The 18,791-nt window shown below is 39.4% G+C and overlaps 1 protein-coding gene and 4 long non-coding RNA genes across 7 annotated transcripts in view; all 5 read left to right on the top strand.

Moving 5' to 3' along the window:
* Positions 1 to 18,791, top strand: part of slc2a2 (solute carrier family 2 member 2) — a 43,000-nt gene that overhangs the window by 16,287 nt on the left and 7,922 nt on the right. The window lies entirely within an intron of this gene.
* On the top strand, positions 2,028 to 4,690 carry LOC133961465 (uncharacterized). Of its 2 annotated transcripts, XR_009922014.1 has the most exons (4): positions 2,028 to 2,165; positions 2,938 to 2,989; positions 3,257 to 3,392; positions 4,212 to 4,690. It is a non-coding gene; the product is annotated as an uncharacterized LOC133961465 (long non-coding RNA). The 2 variants fall into 2 exon arrangements; XR_009922013.1 differs by lacking the exon at positions 4,212 to 4,690 and having other exon boundaries at positions 3,257 to 3,482.
* LOC133961511 (uncharacterized) lies at positions 7,205 to 9,285 on the top strand. The gene is made up of 3 exons (XR_009922024.1): positions 7,205 to 7,452; positions 7,714 to 7,849; positions 8,669 to 9,285. It is a non-coding gene; the product is annotated as an uncharacterized LOC133961511 (long non-coding RNA).
* Positions 11,337 to 13,817, top strand: LOC133961476 (uncharacterized). The gene is made up of 3 exons (XR_009922018.1): positions 11,337 to 11,930; positions 12,192 to 12,327; positions 13,147 to 13,817. It is a non-coding gene; the product is annotated as an uncharacterized LOC133961476 (long non-coding RNA).
* Positions 15,473 to 18,196, top strand: LOC133961467 (uncharacterized). 2 transcript variants are annotated; one of them, XR_009922016.1, is made up of 3 exons: positions 15,473 to 15,707; positions 16,337 to 16,390; positions 16,652 to 17,543. It is a non-coding gene; the product is annotated as an uncharacterized LOC133961467 (long non-coding RNA). The 2 variants fall into 2 exon arrangements; XR_009922015.1 differs by lacking the exon at positions 15,473 to 15,707 and adding an exon at positions 17,607 to 18,196 and having other exon boundaries at positions 16,174 to 16,390; positions 16,652 to 16,787.

The raw sequence follows: 18,791 nt of genomic DNA, 5'->3' as shown, positions 1-18,791 counted from the left end.
TGTTTTTTATTTTCAAGTACTTCTTGGAGAGCTTTCATCAGATCAACTGAAAATTTAGACGAGTGTCATCACAACAAGATGGAGATCTAAAGTTATTGAAAGATCAATTTTTCGCCACACCGTGTGACCGTGGCGAGGCGTCAAAATGTGACTAAACGCCATCAAAACACAAGCTTCTTGGACATATTTGGTCCAATCGAGTTCAAACTACACATGTAAGACAAGAAGCGCGACCTGATGACATCAACAAAGACACCATGACTTAAAATCATAGCGCCACCTGCTGGCTACAGGAAGTGAAGCGTTTATATCGCAGCAGTGCGCAAATGCATGCAACGCTGAGACGAGCGCTTGGTCATCGAACGTTCTCTCTTCCCCGACCGCAACAGACTTGAAATTGCCTGTGCTCGGGCCCGTTAGTGCTACAACGTAGCCCTAGTTATTAGGGCCCGAGCACCGAAATCGGTGGGAGGCCCTATTGAAATTGAAATGATTATTATTATTAGGGCCCGAGCACCGAATGGTGAGAGGCCCTATTGAATCTGTAAGGATTTTTATTATTATTATTAGGGCCCGAGCACCGAAATCGGTGGGAGGCCCTATTGAAATTGAAATGATTATTATTAGGGCCCGAGCACCGAAATCGGTGGGAGGCCCTATTGAAATTGAAATGATTATTATTATTATTATTATTATTATTTTTCTTAGCTTAAATGAATTGGCTTTTTGAGGGCTTTAATGTGCTCAAAAAGTTGTAGGAGTTTGCAGTAAATTCGAAGGCGGCGTAAAATTACGTATTCTGGAGTATTTTGAAAAGGGCGTGGCAAAATGGCTAAAGAGCGCCACCTACGGAAAAGCCCCTCATTTAGCATTCACCGATCCTCAAAAAAAACAAAGATTATTGTGTATCATGACTAGATGCACAAAAAAGTCCATCAGTGCATTATGAATAACGCAACAGGAAGCCCGCCAGTTTGACTTTAGTGGCCATTTTGGTCATATTCCATATTTTTTCTTTGATGTACTTGTCGTACAGCTTTCATCAGATCAACTTCAAATTTAGACGATCGTCATCACAACAAATTGGAGATCTAAAGTTATTGAAGGATTACGTTTTAGCAAAACCGTCTGACCGTGGTGTGGCGTTAAAGTTTGATTAAACGCCATCAAAACACGGGCTTCTATATCTCAGACTTATTTTGTCCTATCGAGTCCAAACTACACACATAAGACAAGAGTAGAGATATGAAGACATCTATACAGAAATCGTGACTTAAAGTGACAGCGCCCCCTGGTGACAGCAGGAAAAGTCTTGTTTTTGTCACGTTTTATGTTTTTATATACTAGTCGTACAGCTTTTATCAAATCAACTTAATATTTAGACGACTGTCATCACAACAAAATGAAGATCTAAAGTTATTGAAAGATCGACTTTTCGTCAAACCGTGTGATTGTGGCGTGGCGCTAAAGTTTGATGAGACTTCGGTGAAACGCACTAAAACACGAGCTTCTGTATCTTGGACATATTTTGTCTAATCAAGTCCAAACTAGACACATAAGACAATAGTTGCGATATGAAGACATCTATACAGAAATCGTGACTTAAAATGACAGCGCCCCCTGGTGGCAGCAGGAAATGTATAGCTGACACTCTGATGTATTCCTGCTCATCCAATATGCAAAACCATGTCAAACTTTGTTTAATGGGTCTCAAGACATTGATAATGTAGCCATAAGATTATTGTGACTTTTTATCATGCGGTTTATTAATGGCATGGCTTGAAAGTTCATCAGCTCGTCGGAGAGAGTCCCATTGAATCCCATGTTAAAATGCCCAATTTTAGAGTAGAATTAAACCTGTTTACAGCATTATTCAAACTTTGGTTTTAGTCTCAATCGCTATGTTCTTCCTTCATTAAAACTCTGAGGGGGTGAACTTTTTCGTAACTACCTCTATATCGCTATAATAAGCGATATAGTGGTTTGAAATTTACGTGACGTCACAGTGAGCTGCGCCCTCCCTTCTCCTTACTTTTTCCTGTGTCATTGAACACAACTCGAGACTTTCGAAACCTCCCACTCAGTATCGGATGAATAACACAGTTTGATGTTTTGCTTGTTCTGCTGACGGACACGTTAAAGACGTCTGCGCTCCCGTTTCTGTGGTAAGTCAAGCTCAGTATTTTATTTAGATGTGTAGAAGTGATTCGCAGGGTGTTTTAGTACCATGCATTCGAGCTAACGTCCGTTAGCATGGAGGCTAAATACGAACTCCGATCTGGGGCATTAACTCCTGTTTAATGCGAACGGCACTATTACAGACACACACCGATATGAACCGACATGAGTAGGTCCGCCCAGCAGTGGCATGCGTTAGTTTATGAGGTTAAATCTGAGACAGGAGACTGTGTGTGTCCGGTGAATTAGCTCCATCAGGATATCTATTGCTATAAAATGGTTTCACTCGCCAAGGCATTTGACTTGACAATGTTACACAGTTAGTTATTCTACTGAAACAGACTTACAGTGATCAATTGAAACGTGCGTATTTAAAGTCACATCTGTATTTTAAGAGCAGATGTTTAAAGGGGAATTCAACTTCCAAAGCTCTTTATTCAGAGTATTGTTATGATGTCTTACAGAGAAAGCTAAACGTTCTGCTGCCTGCACTGTTTACATTGTAATCTCAGGCAGATTTCACTGAATTGTTCTGTTAAATATAAATAAATTATAGCCTTGTATCTTTATTAGAACAGACAGTGTAATAGAGAATTTGATGCTGATGTACACTAACTATTTCCTAAGCTGAAATGATTATGATCTGTTTAACTTTGAAGTAATACACTTCCTTTTTTACCATTTAAAGTGTGTTAAGGACTTAACCTGGCACATGTATGACTTTACACATTTGTATATTTATGTTGAAATTTTCTCTAGCATGTCCAGCATGAGACAACTGGAATTCAACCACATTGAACACCGACTTCAGGTACAGACCTCTTTTCATTAATTACAAACAACCATGGCAAAGTACTGCACATAATACATTGTGTATTAAATAATATATGCAATACTTTGAATGTGAAATAACTCCATACTGTACATTCATTGTCATGGTAGTGCACGTTTTAATCCAAAAGCATATTCAAATACACAGTTGAATATCCACAGAAAATAAGATTACACACTTTGTTCATATGTAACTCTTCCTCTACAATAATGACGATCACTTTCATGTTTCCTATCATTTTATCAGGGACAGACGAGCCTGAAGGACACAGCTGTGATGACCATGTTCTGTCTCTTATGGCAAAGCAGAAATATAAAACACTGGGTTCTTATCTAAAGTGTATCAAATCAGATCTCCACCATGTTGCTGCTGAGGACATCAGGTGCTGCAGTTCTTCATCTATGAAGAGAAAAAACGCACTGTTAAAGAATGTTTTGTGTTGTGTATAAAGCACAACAGATTTCTGATAGAACTGTTGTACTGTGGTCTTGGTTTATATCCTCATGGTGAAATGTACATATTTTAAGTCCCTTCTGATAAAAGTGCTGAAAGAAATACAACATTGTACAAATACATAAAATGTCTTTCTACCTCATCAGTACTATTCAAGGTGATAATCTCCCACAGACCTATTGATAACAGTCCAAATCAAGTCTTTCCACTTCTCTCAGTGTGAAAACATAATTCTATAATTAATTTGAGAACTGTTTACAACACTGATGTGTGGAGATTAAAATCATACCTAAACTGTCTAATTCACTGTAAAACTCCATGACATTCGCAGGCCATCTGTAGTTAAGGGAGCAACGCATGGAATGATGTGTAGATTACTAGTTTGATGATGCATGAGGAGAGGCGGTGGTCGAGTGGCAGAAACTTGGACTATGGGCAGAGAAGGTCTCTGGTTCGTCTTTGGTTCGACTCCATGGAGAGACAACAAAAGTCGAACCTGGATTGATCTGTCCAAAAATCCAAGAGTCTCCCTACCCTCTCTAGTGCCCATGAGCAAGGCACCTCACTCCCCCAACATCTGCTCCCCCGAGCGCCGTACATGGTCGCTCACTGCTCTGTGTGTCCTGCACCAGATGGGTAAAAAGCAGCGATTAAATTTCCCTACCTGCATGAGTGTGCCTTTGCATGTCTGTGCATGTGTTTGGGATGAATAAATGGATTTTAATCTTAATCTTTTAATCTTAATCAGTTGTCTTCCAGTTGACCAGCATGAAGCTGCAGATCTCCACCATGTTGCTGCTGGGGACATCAGGAGCTGCATTAATGAGGAGCAGAAGCGTACTGTTATGAATGTTTTGTGTTGTTTATGAAGCACTACTTATTTCAGCTAGAACCGATGTACTAGGGTCTGGGTTTGTATCCTAATGGTTAAATGCACATACTTTAAATCGCTTTTGATAAAACGTGACAAAGAAATACAACATTGTACACATAGATAAAATGTCTTTCTACCTCATCTGTAATATTCAAGGTGATGATCTCCCACAGAGCTGTTGATAACAGTCCACATCAAGTCTCTCCACTTCCCTCAGTGTGAAAACATAATTATATAATTAATTGGAGAAGTGTTTACAACACTGATGTGTGGACATTATAATGTTATCACTACTGTCTAATTCACTCTACAACTCCATGACAGACTAAATAAACAATGTGAAAATAGTAATGGCGGATATACCATCCTGTATCAGAATATTGGTGAAACAGTTACTATCACATGAAACGTAAACGTGTAGCGTATTGATAGTAACTCATTAAAAAAAATAATGTCAAAACCAAAACAAGACTGTCGAGTTATCTTGCTTCAATCTGTTCATTAGACGTGATAAATAAACGGTAACTTTTATAACAATTACATATTACAAAAAACTTGAGGCATGTAAGCATATGATGATAGATAAAGCAATAGGTTATGTTGGATAGTTTCAAGGTTACTTACCTCTAGTTCAGCACCAGCGGCTGGCCAGAAGAAGTGGAGCGATCTTCCTTGCCGCACAGGGCAAACGCAGGCAATGTGGAGACGAGCGCTTGGTCATCGAACGTTCTCTCTTCCCCGACCGCAACAGACTTGAAATTGCCTGTGCTCGGGCCCGTTAGTGCTACAACGTAGCCCTAGTTATTATTATTTTTCTTAGCTTAAATGAATTGGCTTTTTGAGGGCTTTAATGTGCTCAAAAAGTTGTAGGAGTTTGCAGTAAATTCGAAGGCGGCGTAAAATTACGTATTCTGGAGTATTTTGAAAAGGGCGTGGCAAAATGGCTCAAGAGCGCCACCTACGGAAAAGCCCCTCATTTAGCATTCACCGATCCTCAAAAAAAACAAAGATTATTGTGTATCATGACTAGATGCACAAAAAAGTCCATCAGTGCATTATGAATAACGCAACAGGAAGCCCGCCAGTTTGACTTTAGTGGCCATTTTGGTCATATTCCATATTTTTTCTTTGATGTACTTGTCGTACAGCTTTCATCAGATCAACTTCAAATTTAGACGATCGTCATCACAACAAATTGTAGATCTAAAGTTATTGAAGGATTACGTTTTAGCAAAACCGTCTGACCGTGGTGTGGCGTTAAAGTTTGATGAAACGCCATCAAAACACAAGCTTCCATATTTCAGACATATTTTGTCCAATTGAGTCCAAACTAGACACATTCGACAAGAGTCGCCACCAGAAGACATGGGTGCAGAAATTGTGACTTACAATCACAGCGCCCCCTGGTGGTAACGCGAAATGTCTTATTTTGGTACGTGTTATGTTTTTATGTACTACTCAGACAGCTTTCATCAGATCAACTTAAAAATTAGATGAGACTCTACAAAACAAGATGAAGATCTAAAGTTATCAGAATTTAAACTTTTCATCATACCGTGTGACCGTGGTGAGGTCTCAAAGTTCGACTAAACGCCAATATAAGCGAGCTTCTGTAACTTAGACATATTTTGTCCAATCGACTCCAAACTACACATATAAGACAAGAGTCGCGACCGGAAGACATCTACCTAGAAATCATGACTTAAAAGGAAAGCGCCCCCTGGTGGCATCAGGAAATGTCTTGTTTTGGTCATCTTACTCTTTGATGTATTTCCCTCCAGCCACTTTACTAAACCATGTCAAACTGTGTCAAATTGGTCTCAAGATATTGATAATGTAGGCATAACATTATTGTGACTTTTCATCATGCAGATTGTTAATGGCGTGGCATCAAAGTTCATCAGCTCATCATGACCTATGAAACCCATTTTAACAGAGTTACCCTGAACGCAGCATGAGACCGCTTTCGGTTTGTTACGTCTCACACTTGGATGTATTTCTCCTCATTCACTTTGCTAAACCATGTCAAACTGTGTCACATGGGTCTCAATATATTGATAATGTAGGCATAACATTGCTGTGAGTTTTCATCATGCGGATTATTCATAGCTTTGCAGCAGACTTCTTCAACTCGCCATGACAAACGAAGCTGCATTTAACACAGCTGCAAGTGAACGCCTCATGAGTTACGTCGTCACAAGCTGCGGAGCTGTGTATCACGAAGAACCGGAGAACGGTTGGCGAGTCTGGATGAGAGGACGGCGGCGGAGTCACTGTGGACGTTGTTCGCTCAGCAGGTTAGAGTGTGGGACTCAAAGCTTTTTTCCCCCGTCCGTCGTGTCTTTTCCTGTGTGAACTCTGCCGCTCTCAACAGCAGCACTGGCTATGAGCTAGCTCCTGCTACCTCCAACGAAGCATCTCTCAACTGCTACGTAAGTTAAACGGACACTTCTGACTGACTGTGATGATAAGCAAAAGAGACACTGTGGATGTGTGATGTGTTGTACTGCATTTGTTTGATCTGTTTACTAATACTAGCTATAATAAATACTGTATAAATTATATTTTGCTCCTGAATTGAACTGTGTTAAAGGGGTTCACATGGAAAATATATGTTCAATTATGTAAAGGGTGATTTTTGTTACTATTATACTAATGGAGATTTAGCACTTGCTACACATTGTAAGAGCAGCTGTTCAAAGGAGCACTACGTCTTTTAAGGCTCTTTATTCAGAGTCACGGTGTTGATGTCCTGTCACGTGTTACAGTGAAAAATAACCGTGTCTCCCACCTTCAGTATTTAAATCGTTAATCTCAGACAGACTTCACTGAATTCTTTTGTTAAATATGAGTAAGTCATAGCCTTGTAACTTTACTAGAACAGACAGTGTCATACAGAGTTGTGGGTTTATATGCACTACCTATTTCCTAATCTGAAATGATTATGCTCTGATTAACTTTGAACTAATATTTTATTTTTACCATTTAAAAGTCTGTTAATTACTTAACCTGGCCCATGTATGACTTTACATATCTGTGTATTGGTTTCATGTTCCTCTAGAAGGTCCAACTTGACACACAACTTGAATCCAACCAGACTGAACACTGACTCCAGGTACAGACCTGATTTCATTACTTAAAAACAATCAAAGTATTGCACATAATACATAATGTATTAAATTATAATGCAATACTTTTAATGTGAAATAGCTCCATTAAAAACATTCATTGTCATGGTAGTGCACGTTTTAATCCAAAAGCATATTCAAATACACAGTTGAATATCCACAGAAAATAAGATTACACACTTTGTTCATATGTAACTCTTCCTCTACAATAATGACGATCACTTTCATGTTTCCTATCATTTTATTAGGGACAGACGAGCCTGAAGGACACAGCTGTGATGACCATGTTCTGTCTCTTATGGCAAAGCAGAAATATAAAACACTGGGTTCTTATCTAAAGTGTTTCAAATCAGATCTCCACCATGTTGCTGCTGAGGACATCAGGTGCTGCAGTTCTTCATCTATGAAGAGAAAAAACGCACTGTTAAAGAATGTTTTGTGTTGTGTATAAAGCACAACAGATTTCAGATAGAACTGTTGTACTGTGGTCTTGGTTTATATCCTCATGGTGAAATGTACATATTTTAAGTCCCTTCTGATAAAAGTGCTGAAAGAAATACAACATTGTACAAATACATAAAATGTCTTTCTACCTCATCAGTACTATTCAAGGTGATAATCTCCCACAGACCTATTGATAACAGTCCAAATCAAGTCTTTCCACTTCTCTCAGTGTGAAAACATAATTCTATAATTAATTTGAGAACTGTTTACAACACTGATGTGTGGAGATTAAAATCATACCTAAACTGTCTAATTCACTGTAAAACTCCATGACATTCGCAGGCCATCTGTAGTTAAGGGAGCAACGCATGGAGTGATGTGTAGATTACTAGTTTGATGATGCATGAGGAGAGGCGGTGGTCGAGTGGCAGAAACTTGGACTATGGGCAGAGAAGGTCTCTGGTTCGTCTTTGGTTCGACTCCATGGAGAGACAACAAAAGTCGCACCTGGATTGATCTGTCCAAAAATCCAAGAGTCTCCCTACCCTCTCTAGTGCCCATGAGCAAGGCACCTCACTCCCCCAACATCTGCTCCCCCGAGTGCCGTACATGGTCGCTCACTGCTCTGTGTGTCCTGCACCAGATGGGTAAAAAGCAGCGATTAAATGTCCCTACCTGCATGAGTGTGCCTTTGCATGTCTGTGCATGTGTTTTGGATGAATACATGGATTTTAATCTTAATCTTTTAATCTTAATCAGTTGTCTTCCAGTTGACCAGCATGAAGCTGCAGATCTCCACCATGTTGCTGCTGGGGACATCAGGAGCTGCATTAATGAGGAGCAGAAGCGTACTGTTATGAATGTTTTGTGTTGTTTATGAAGCACTACTTATTTCAGCTAGAACCGATGTACTAGGGTCTGGGTTTGTATCCTAATGGTTAAATGCACATACTTTAAATCGCTTTTGATAAAACGTGACAAAGAAATACAACATTGTACACATAGATAAAATGTCTTTCTACCTCATCTGTAATATTCAAGGTGATGATCTCCCACAGAGCTGTTGATAACAGTCCACATCAAGTCTCTCCACTTCCCTCAGTGTGAAAACATAATTATATAATTAATTGGAGAAGTGTTTACAACACTGATGTGTGGACATTATAATGTTATCACTACTGTCTAATTCACTCTACAACTCCATGACAGACTAAATAAACAATGTGAAAATAGTAATGGCGGATATACCATCCTGTATCAGAATATTGGTGAAACAGTTACTATCACATGAAACGTACACGTGTAGCGTATTGATAGTAACTCATTAAAAAAAATAATGTCACAACCAAAACAAGACTGTCGAGTTATCTTGCTTCAATCTGTTCATTAGACGTGATAAATAAACGGTAACTTTTATAACAATTACATATTACAAAAAACTTGAGGCATGTAAGCATATGATGATAGATAAAGCAATATGTTGTGTTGGATAGTTTCAAGGTTACTTACCTCTAGTTCAGCACCAGCGGCTGGCCAGAAGAAGTGGAGCGATCTTCCTTGCCGCACAGGGCAAACGCAGGCAATGTGGAGACGAGCGCTTGGTCATCGAACGTTCTCTCTTCCCCGACCGCAACAGACTTGAAATTGCCTGTGCTCGGGCCCGTTAGTGCTACAACGTAGCCCTAGTTATTATTATTATTATTTTTCTTAGCTTAAATGAATTGGCTTTTTGAGGGCTTTAATGTGCTCAAAAAGTTGTAGGAGTTTGCAGTAAATTCGAAGGCGGCGTAAAATTACGTATTCTGGAGTATTTTGAAAAGGGCGTGGCAAAATGGCTCAAGAGCGCCACCTACGGAAAAGCCCCTCATTTAGCATTCACCGATCCTCAAAAAAAACAAAGATTATTGTGTATCATGACTAGATGCACAAAAAAGTCCATCAGTGCATTATGAATAACGCAACAGGAAGCCCGCCAGTTTGACTTTAGTGGCCATTTTGGTCATATTCCATATTTTTTCTTTGATGTACTTGTCGTACAGCTTTCATCAGATCAACTTCAAATTTAGACGATCGTCATCACAACAAATTGGAGATCTAAAGTTATTGAAGGATTACGTTTTAGCAAAACCGTCTGACCGTGGTGTGGCGTTAAAGTTTGATGAAACGCCATCAAAACACAAGCTTCCATATTTCAGACATATTTTGTCCAATTGAGTCCAAACTAGACACATTCGACAAGAGTCGCCACCAGAAGACATGGGTGCAGAAATTGTGACTTACAATCACAGCGCCCCCTGGTGGTAACGCGAAATGTCTTGTTTTGGTACGTGTTATGTTTTTATGTACTACTCAGACAGCTTTCATCAGATCAACTTAAAAATTAGATGAGACTCTACAAAACAAAATGAAGATCTAAAGTTATCAGAATTTAAACTTTTCATCATACCGTGTGACCGTGGTGAGGTCTTAAAGTTCGACTAAACGCCAATATAAGCGAGCTTCTGTAACTTAGACATATTTTGTCCAATCGACTCCAAACTACACATATAAGACAAGAGTCGCGACCGGAAGACATCTACCTAGAAATCATGACTTAAAAGGAAAGCGCCCCCTGGTGGCATCAGGAAATGTCTTGTTTTGGTCATCTTACTCTTTGATGTATTTCCCTCCAGCCACTTTACTAAACCATGTCAAACTGTGTCAAATTGGTCTCAAGATATTGATAATGTAGGCATAACATTATTGTGACTTTTCATCATGCAGATTGTTAATGGCGTGGCATCAAAGTTCATCAGCTCACCATGACCAATGAATCCCATTTTAACAGAGTTACCCTGAACGCAGCATGAGACCGCTTTCGGTTTGTTACGTCTCACACTTGGATGAATTTCTCCTCATTCACTTTGCTAAACCATGTCAAACTGTGTCACATGGGTCTCAATATATTGATAATGTAGGCATAACATTGCTGTGAGTTTTCATCATGCGGATTATTCATAGCTTTGCAGCAGACTTCTTCAACTCGCCATGACAAACGAAGCTGCATTTAACACAGCTGCAAGTGAACGCCTCATGAGACTCTGAAAGAAGTTACGTCGTCACAAGCTGCGGAGCTGTGTATCACGAAGAACCGGAGAACGGTTGGCGAGTCTGGATGAGAGGACGGCGGCGGAGTCACTGTGGACGTTGTTCGCTCAGCAGGTTAGAGTGTGGGACTCAAAGGTTTTTGTCCCCTCTCCCGTTGTGTCTTTTCCTGTGTGAACTCTGCCGCTCTCAACAGCAGCACTGGCTATGAGCTAGCTCCTGCTAGCTCCAACGAAGCATCTCTCAACTGCTACGTAAGTTAAACGGACACTTCTGACTGACTGTGATGATAAGCAAAAGAGACACTGTGGATGTGTGATGTGTTGTACTGCATTTGTTTGATCTGTTTACTAATACTAGCTCTAATAAATACTGTATAAATTATATTTTGCTCCTGAATTGAACTGTGTTAAAGGGGTTCACATGGAAAATATATGTTCAATTATGTAAAGGGTGATTTTTGTTACTATTATACTAATGGAGATTTAGCACTTGCTACACATTGTAAGAGCAGCTGTTCAAAGGAGCACTACGTCTTTTAAGGCTCTTTATTCAGAGTCACGGTGTTGATGTCCTGTCACGTGTTACAGTGAAAAATAACCGTGTCTCCCACCTTCAGTATTTAAATCGTTAATCTCAGACTGACTTCACTGAATTCTTTTGTTAAATATGAGTAAGTCATAGCCTTGTACCTTTACTAGAACAGACAGTGTCATACAGAGTTGTGGGCTTATATGCACTACCTATTTCCTAATCTGAAATGATTATGCTCTGATTAACTTTGAACTAATATTTTATTTTTACCATTTAAAAGTCTGTTAATTACTTAACCTGGCCCATGTATGACTTTACATATCTGTGTATTGGTTTCATGTTCCTCTAGAAGGTCCAACTTGACACACAACTTGAATCCAACCAGACTGAACACTGACTCCAGGTACAGACCTGATTTCATTACTTAAAAACAATCAAAGTATTGCACATAATACATAATGTATTAAATTATAATGCAATACTTTTAATGTGAAATAGCTCCATTAAAAACATTCATTGTCATGGTAGTGCACGTTTTAATCCAAAAGCATATTCAAATACACAGTTGAATATCCACAGAAAATAAGATTACACACTTTGTTCATATGTAACTCTTCCTCTACAATAATGACGATCACTTTCATGTTTCCTCTCATTTTATTAGGGACAGACGAGCCTGAAGGACACAGCTGTGATGACCATGTTCTGTCTCTTATGGCAAAGCAGAAATATAAAACACTGGGTTCTTATTTAAAGTGTTTCAAATCAGATCTCCACCATGTTGCTGCTGAGGACATCAGGTGCTGCAGTTCTTCATCTATGAAGAGAAAAAACGCACTGTTAAAGAATGTTTTGTGTTGTGTATAAAGCACAACAGATTTCAGATAGAACTGTTGTACTGTGGTCTTGGTTTATATCCTCATGGTGAAATGTACATATTTTAAGTCCCTTCTGATAAAAGTGCTGAAAGAAATACAACATTGTACAAATACATAAAATGTCTTTCTACCTCATCAGTACTATTCAAGGTGATAATCTCCCACAGACCTATTGATAACAGTCCAAATCAAGTCTTTCCACTTCTCTCAGTGTGAAAACATAATTCTATAATTAATTTGAGAACTGTTTACAACACTGATGTGTGGAGATTAAAATCATACCTAAACTGTCTAATTCACTGTAAAACTCCATGACATTCGCAGGCCATCTGTAGTTAAGGGAGCAACGCATGGAGTGATGTGTAGATTACTAGTTTGATGATGCATGAGGAGAGGCGGTGGTCGAGTGGCAGAAACTTGGACTATGGGCAGAGAAGGTCTCTGGTTCGTCTTTGGTTCGACTCCATGGAGAGACAACAAAAGTCGAACCTGGATTGATCTGTCCAAAAATCCAAGAGTCTCCCTACCCTCTCTAGTGCCCATGAGCAAGGCACCTCACTCCCCCAACATCTGCTCCCCCGAGCGCCGTACATGGTCGCTCACTGCTCTGTGTGTCCTGCACCAGATGGGTAAAAAGCAGCGATTAAATTTCCCTACCTGCATGAGTGTGCCTTTGCATGTCTGTGCATGTGTTTGGGATGAATAAATGGATTTTAATCTTAATCTTTTAATCTTAATCAGTTGTCTTCCAGTTGACCAGCATGAAGCTGCAGATCTCCACCATGTTGCTGCTGGGGACATCAGGAGCTGCATTAATGAGGAGCAGAAGCGTACTGTTATGAATGTTTTGTGTTGTTTATGAAGCACTACTTATTTCAGCTAGAACCGATGTACTAGGGTCTGGGTTTGTATCCTAATGGTTAAATGCACATACTTTAAATCGCTTTTGATAAAACGTGACAAAGAAATACAACATTGTACACATAGATAAAATGTCTTTCTACCTCATCTGTAATATTCAAGGTGATGATCTCCCACAGAGCTGTTGATAACAGTCCACATCAAGTCTCTCCACTTCCCTCAGTGTGAAAACATAATTATATAATTAATTGGAGAAGTGTTTACAACACTGATGTGTGGACATTATAATGTTATCACTACTGTCTAATTCACTCTACAACTCCATGACAGACTAAATAAACGATGTGAAAATAGTAATGGCGGATATACCATCCTGTATCAGAATATTGGTGAAACAGTTACTATCACATGAAACGTACACGTGTAGCGTATTGATAGTAACTCATTAAAAAAAATAATGTCACAACCAAAACAAGACTGTCGAGTTATCTTGCTTCAATCTGTTCATTAGACGTGATAAATAAACGGTAACTTTTATAACAATTACATATTACAAAAAACTTGAGGCATGTAAGCATATGATGATAGATAAAGCAATAGGTTATGTTGGATAGTTTCAAGGTTACTTACCTCTAGTTCAGCACCAGCGGCTGGCCAGAAGAAGTGGAGCGATCTTCCTTGCCGCACAGGGCAAACGCAGGCAATGTGGAGACGAGCGCTTGGTCATCGAACGTTCTCTCTTCCCCGACCGCAACAGACTTGAAATTGCCTGTGCTCGGGCCCGTTAGTGCTACAACGTAGCCCTAGTTATTATTATTATTTTTCTTAGCTTAAATGAATTGGCTTTTTGAGGGCTTTAATGTGCTCAAAAAGTTGTAGGAGTTTGCAGTAAATTCGAAGGCGGCGTAAAATTACGTATTCTGGAGTATTTTGAAAAGGGCGTGGCAAAATGGCTCAAGAGCGCCACCTACGGAAAAGCCCCTCATTTAGCATTCACCGATCCTCAAAAAAAACAAAGATTATTGTGTATCATGACTAGATGCACAAAAAAGTCCATCAGTGCATTATGAATAACGCAACAGGAAGCCCGCCAGTTTGACTTTAGTGGCCATTTTGGTCATATTCCATATTTTTTCTTTGATGTACTTGTCGTACAGCTTTCATCAGATCAACTTCAAATTTAGACGATCGTCATCACAACAAATTGGAGATCTAAAGTTATTGAAGGATTACGTTTTAGCAAAACCGTCTGACCGTGGTGTGGCGTTAAATTTTGATGAAACGCCATCAAAACACAAGCTTCCATATTTCAGACATATTTTGTCCAATTGAGTCCAAACTAGACACATTCGACAAGAGTCGCCACCAGAAGACATGGGTGCAGAAATTGTGACTTACAATCACAGCGCCCCCTGATGGTAACGCAAAATGTCTTATTTTGGTACGTGTTATGTTTTTATGTACTACTCAGACAGCTTTCATCAGATCAACTTAAAAATTAGATGAGACTCTACAAAACAAGATGAAGATCTAAAGTTATCAGAATTTAAACTTTTCATCATACCGTGTGACCGTGGTGAGGTCTCAAAGTTCGACTAAACGCCAATATAAGCGAGCTTCTGTAACTTAGACATATTTTGTCCAATCGACTCCAAACTACACATATAAGACAAGAGTCGCGACCGGAAGACATCTACCTAGAAATCATGACTTAAAAGGAAAGCGCCCCCTGGTGGCATCAGGAAATGTCTTGTTTTGGTCATCTTACTCTTTGATGTATTTCCCTCCAGCCACTTTACTAAACCATGTCAAACTGTGTCAAATTGGTCTCAAGATATTGATAATGTAGGCATAACATTATTGTGACTTTTCATCATGCAGATTGTTAATGGCGTGGCATCAAAGTTCATCAGCTCATCATGACCTATGAAACCCATTTTAACAGAGTTACCCTGAACGCAGCATGAGACCGCTTTCGGTTTGTTACGTCTCACACTTGGATGTATTTCTCCTCATTCACTTTGCTAAACCATGTCAAACTGTGTCACATGGGTCTCAATATATTGATAATGTAGGCATAACATTGCTGTGAGTTTTCATCATGCGGATTATTCATAGCTTTGCAGCAGACTTCTTCAACTCGCCATGACAAACGAAGCTGCATTTAACACAGCTGCAAGTGAACGTCTCATGAGTTACGTCGTCACAAGCTGCGGAGCTGTGTATCACGAAGAACCGGAGAACGGTTGGCGAGTCTGGATGAGAGGACGGCGGCGGAGTCACTGTGGACGTTGTTCGCTCAGCAGGTTAGAGTGTGGGACTCAAAGCTTTTTTCCCCCGTCCGTCGTGTCTTTTCCTGTGTGAACTCTGCCGCTCTCAACAGCAGCACTGGCTATGAGCTAGCTCCTGCTACCTCCAACGAAGCATCTCTCAACTGCTACGTAAGTTAAACGGACACTTCTGACTGACTGTGATGATAAGCAAAAGAGACACTGTGGATGTGTGATGTGTTGTACTGCATTTGTTTGATCTGTTTACTAATACTAGCTCTAATAAATACTGTATAAATTATATTTTGCTCCTGAATTGAACTGTGTTAAAGGGGTTCACATGGAAAATATATGTTCAATTATGTAAAGGGTGATTTTTGTTACTATTATACTAATGGAGATTTAGCACTTGCTACACATTGTAAGAGCAGCTGTTCAAAGGAGCACTACGTCTTTTAAGGCTCTTTATTCAGAGTCACGGTGTTGATGTCCTGTCACGTGTTACAGTGAAAAATAACCGTGTCTCCCACCTTCAGTATTTAAATCGTTAATCTCAGACAGACTTCACTGAATTCTTTTGTTAAATATGAGTAAGTCATAGCCTTGTAACTTTACTAGAACAGACAGTGTCATACAGAGTTGTGGGTTTATATGCACTACCTATTTCCTAATCTGAAATGATTATGCTCTGATTAACTTTGAACTAATATTTTATTTTTACCATTTAAAAGTCTGTTAATTACTTAACCTGGCCCATGTATGACTTTACATATCTGTGTATTGGTTTCATGTTCCTCTAGAAGGTCCAACTTGACACACAACTTGAATCCAACCAGACTGAACACTGACTCCAGGTACAGACCTGATTTCATTACTTAAAAACAATCAAAGTATTGCACATAATACATAATGTATTAAATTATAATGCAATACTTTTAATGTGAAATAGCTCCATTAAAAACATTCATTGTCATGGTAGTGCACGTTTTAATCCAAAAGCATATTCAAATACACAGTTGAATATCCACAGAAAATAAGATTACACACTTTGTTCATATGTTACTCTTCCTCTACAATAATGACGATCACTTTCATGTTTCCTATCATTTTATTAGGGACAGACGAGCCTGAAGGACACAGCTGTGATGACCATGTTCTGTCTCTTATGGCAAAGCAGAAATATAAAACACTGGGTTCTTATCTAAAGTGTATCAAATCAGATCTCCACCATGTTGCTGCTGAGGACATCAGGTGCTGCAGTTCTTCATCTATGAAGAGAAAAAACGCACTGTTAAAGAATGTTTTGTGTTGTGTATAAAGCACAACAGATTTCAGATAGAACTGTTGTACTGTGGTCTTGGTTTATATCCTCATGGTGAAATGTACATATTTTAAGTCCCTTCTGATAAAAGTGCTGAAAGAAATACAACATTGTACAAATACATAAAATGTCTTTCTACCTCATCAGTACTATTCAAGGTGATAATCTCCCACAGACCTATTGATAACAGTCCAAATCAAGTCTTTCCACTTCTCTCAGTGTGAAAACATAATTCTATAATTAATTTGAGAACTGTTTACAACACTGATGTGTGGAGATTAAAATCATACCTAAACTGTCTAATTCACTGTAAAACTCCATGACATTCGCAGGCCATCTGTAGTTAAGGGAGCAACGCATGGAGTGATGTGTAGATTACTAGTTTGATGATGCATGAGGAGAGGCGGTGGTCGAGTGGCAGAAACTTGGACTATGGGCAGAGAAGGTCTCTGGTTCGTCTTTGGTTCGACTCCATGGAGAGACAACAAAAGTCGCACCTGGATTGATCTGTCCAAAAATCCAAGAGTCTCCCTACCCTCTCTAGTGCCCATGAGCAAGGCACCTCACTCCCCCAACATCTGCTCCCCCGAGCGCCGTACATGGTCGCTCACTGCTCTGTGTGTCCTGCACCAGATGGGTAAAAAGCAGCGATTAAATTTCCCTACCTGCATGAGTGTGCCTTTGCATGTCTGTGCATGTGTTTGGGATGAATACATGGATTTTAATCTTAATCTTTTAATCTTAATCAGTTGTCTTCCAGTTGACCAGCATGAAGCTGCAGATCTCCACCATGTTGCTGCTGGGGACATCAGGAGCTGCATTAATGAGGAGCAGAAGCGTACTGTTATGAATGTTTTGTGTTGTTTATGAAGCACTACTTATTTCAGCTAGAACCGATGTACTAGGGTCTGGGTTTGTATCCTAATGGTTAAATGCACATACTTTAAATCGCTTTTGATAAAACGTGACAAAGAAATACAACATTGTACACATAGATAAAATGTCTTTCTACCTCATCTGTAATATTCAAGGTGATGATCTCCCACAGAGCTGTTGATAACAGTCCACATCAAGTCTCTCCACTTCCCTCAGTGTGAAAACATAATTATATAATTAATTGGAGAAGTGTTTACAACACTGATGTGTGGACATTATAATGTTATCACTACTGTCTAATTCACTCTACAACTCCATGACAGACTAAATAAACGATGTGAAAATAGTAATGGCGGATATACCATCCTGTATCAGAATATTGGTGAAACAGTTACTATCACATGAAACGTACACGTGTAGCGTATTGATAGTAACTCATTAAAAAAAATAATGTCACAACCAAAACAAGACTGTCGAGTTATCTTGCTTCAATCTGTTCATTAGACGTGATAAATAAACGGTAACTTTTATAACAATTACATATTACAAAAAACTTGAGGCATGTAAGCATATGATGATAGATAAAGCAATAGGTTATGTTGGATAGTTTCAAGGTTACTTACCTCTAGTTCAGCACCAGCGGCTGGCCAGAAGAAGTGGAGCGATCTTCCTTGCCGCACAGGGCAAACGCAGGCAATGTGGAGACGAGCGCTTGGTCATCGAACGTTCTCTCTTCCCCGACCGCAACAGACTTGAAATTGCCTGTGCTCGGGCCCGTTAGTGCTACAACGTAGCCCTAGTTATTAGGGCCCGAGCACCGAAATCGGTGGGAGGCCCTATTGAAATTGAAATGATTATTATTATTATTATTATTATTATTTTTCTTAGCTTAAATGAATTGGCTTTTTGAGGGCTTTAATGTGCTCAAAAAGTTGTAGGAGTTTGCAGTAAATTCGAAGGCGGCGTAAAATTACGTATTCTGGAGTATTTTGAAAAGGGCGTGGCAAAATGGCTCAAGAGCGCCACCTACGGAAAAGCCCCTCATTTAGCATTCACCG

This window comes from Platichthys flesus, chromosome 10 (genome assembly GCF_949316205.1).
Source record: "Platichthys flesus chromosome 10, fPlaFle2.1, whole genome shotgun sequence".
NCBI lineage: Eukaryota > Metazoa > Chordata > Actinopteri > Pleuronectiformes > Pleuronectidae > Platichthys > Platichthys flesus.
The sequence above is the reverse complement of the archived record's forward strand: the minus strand, read 5'-3'. Positions and strand labels throughout refer to the sequence as shown.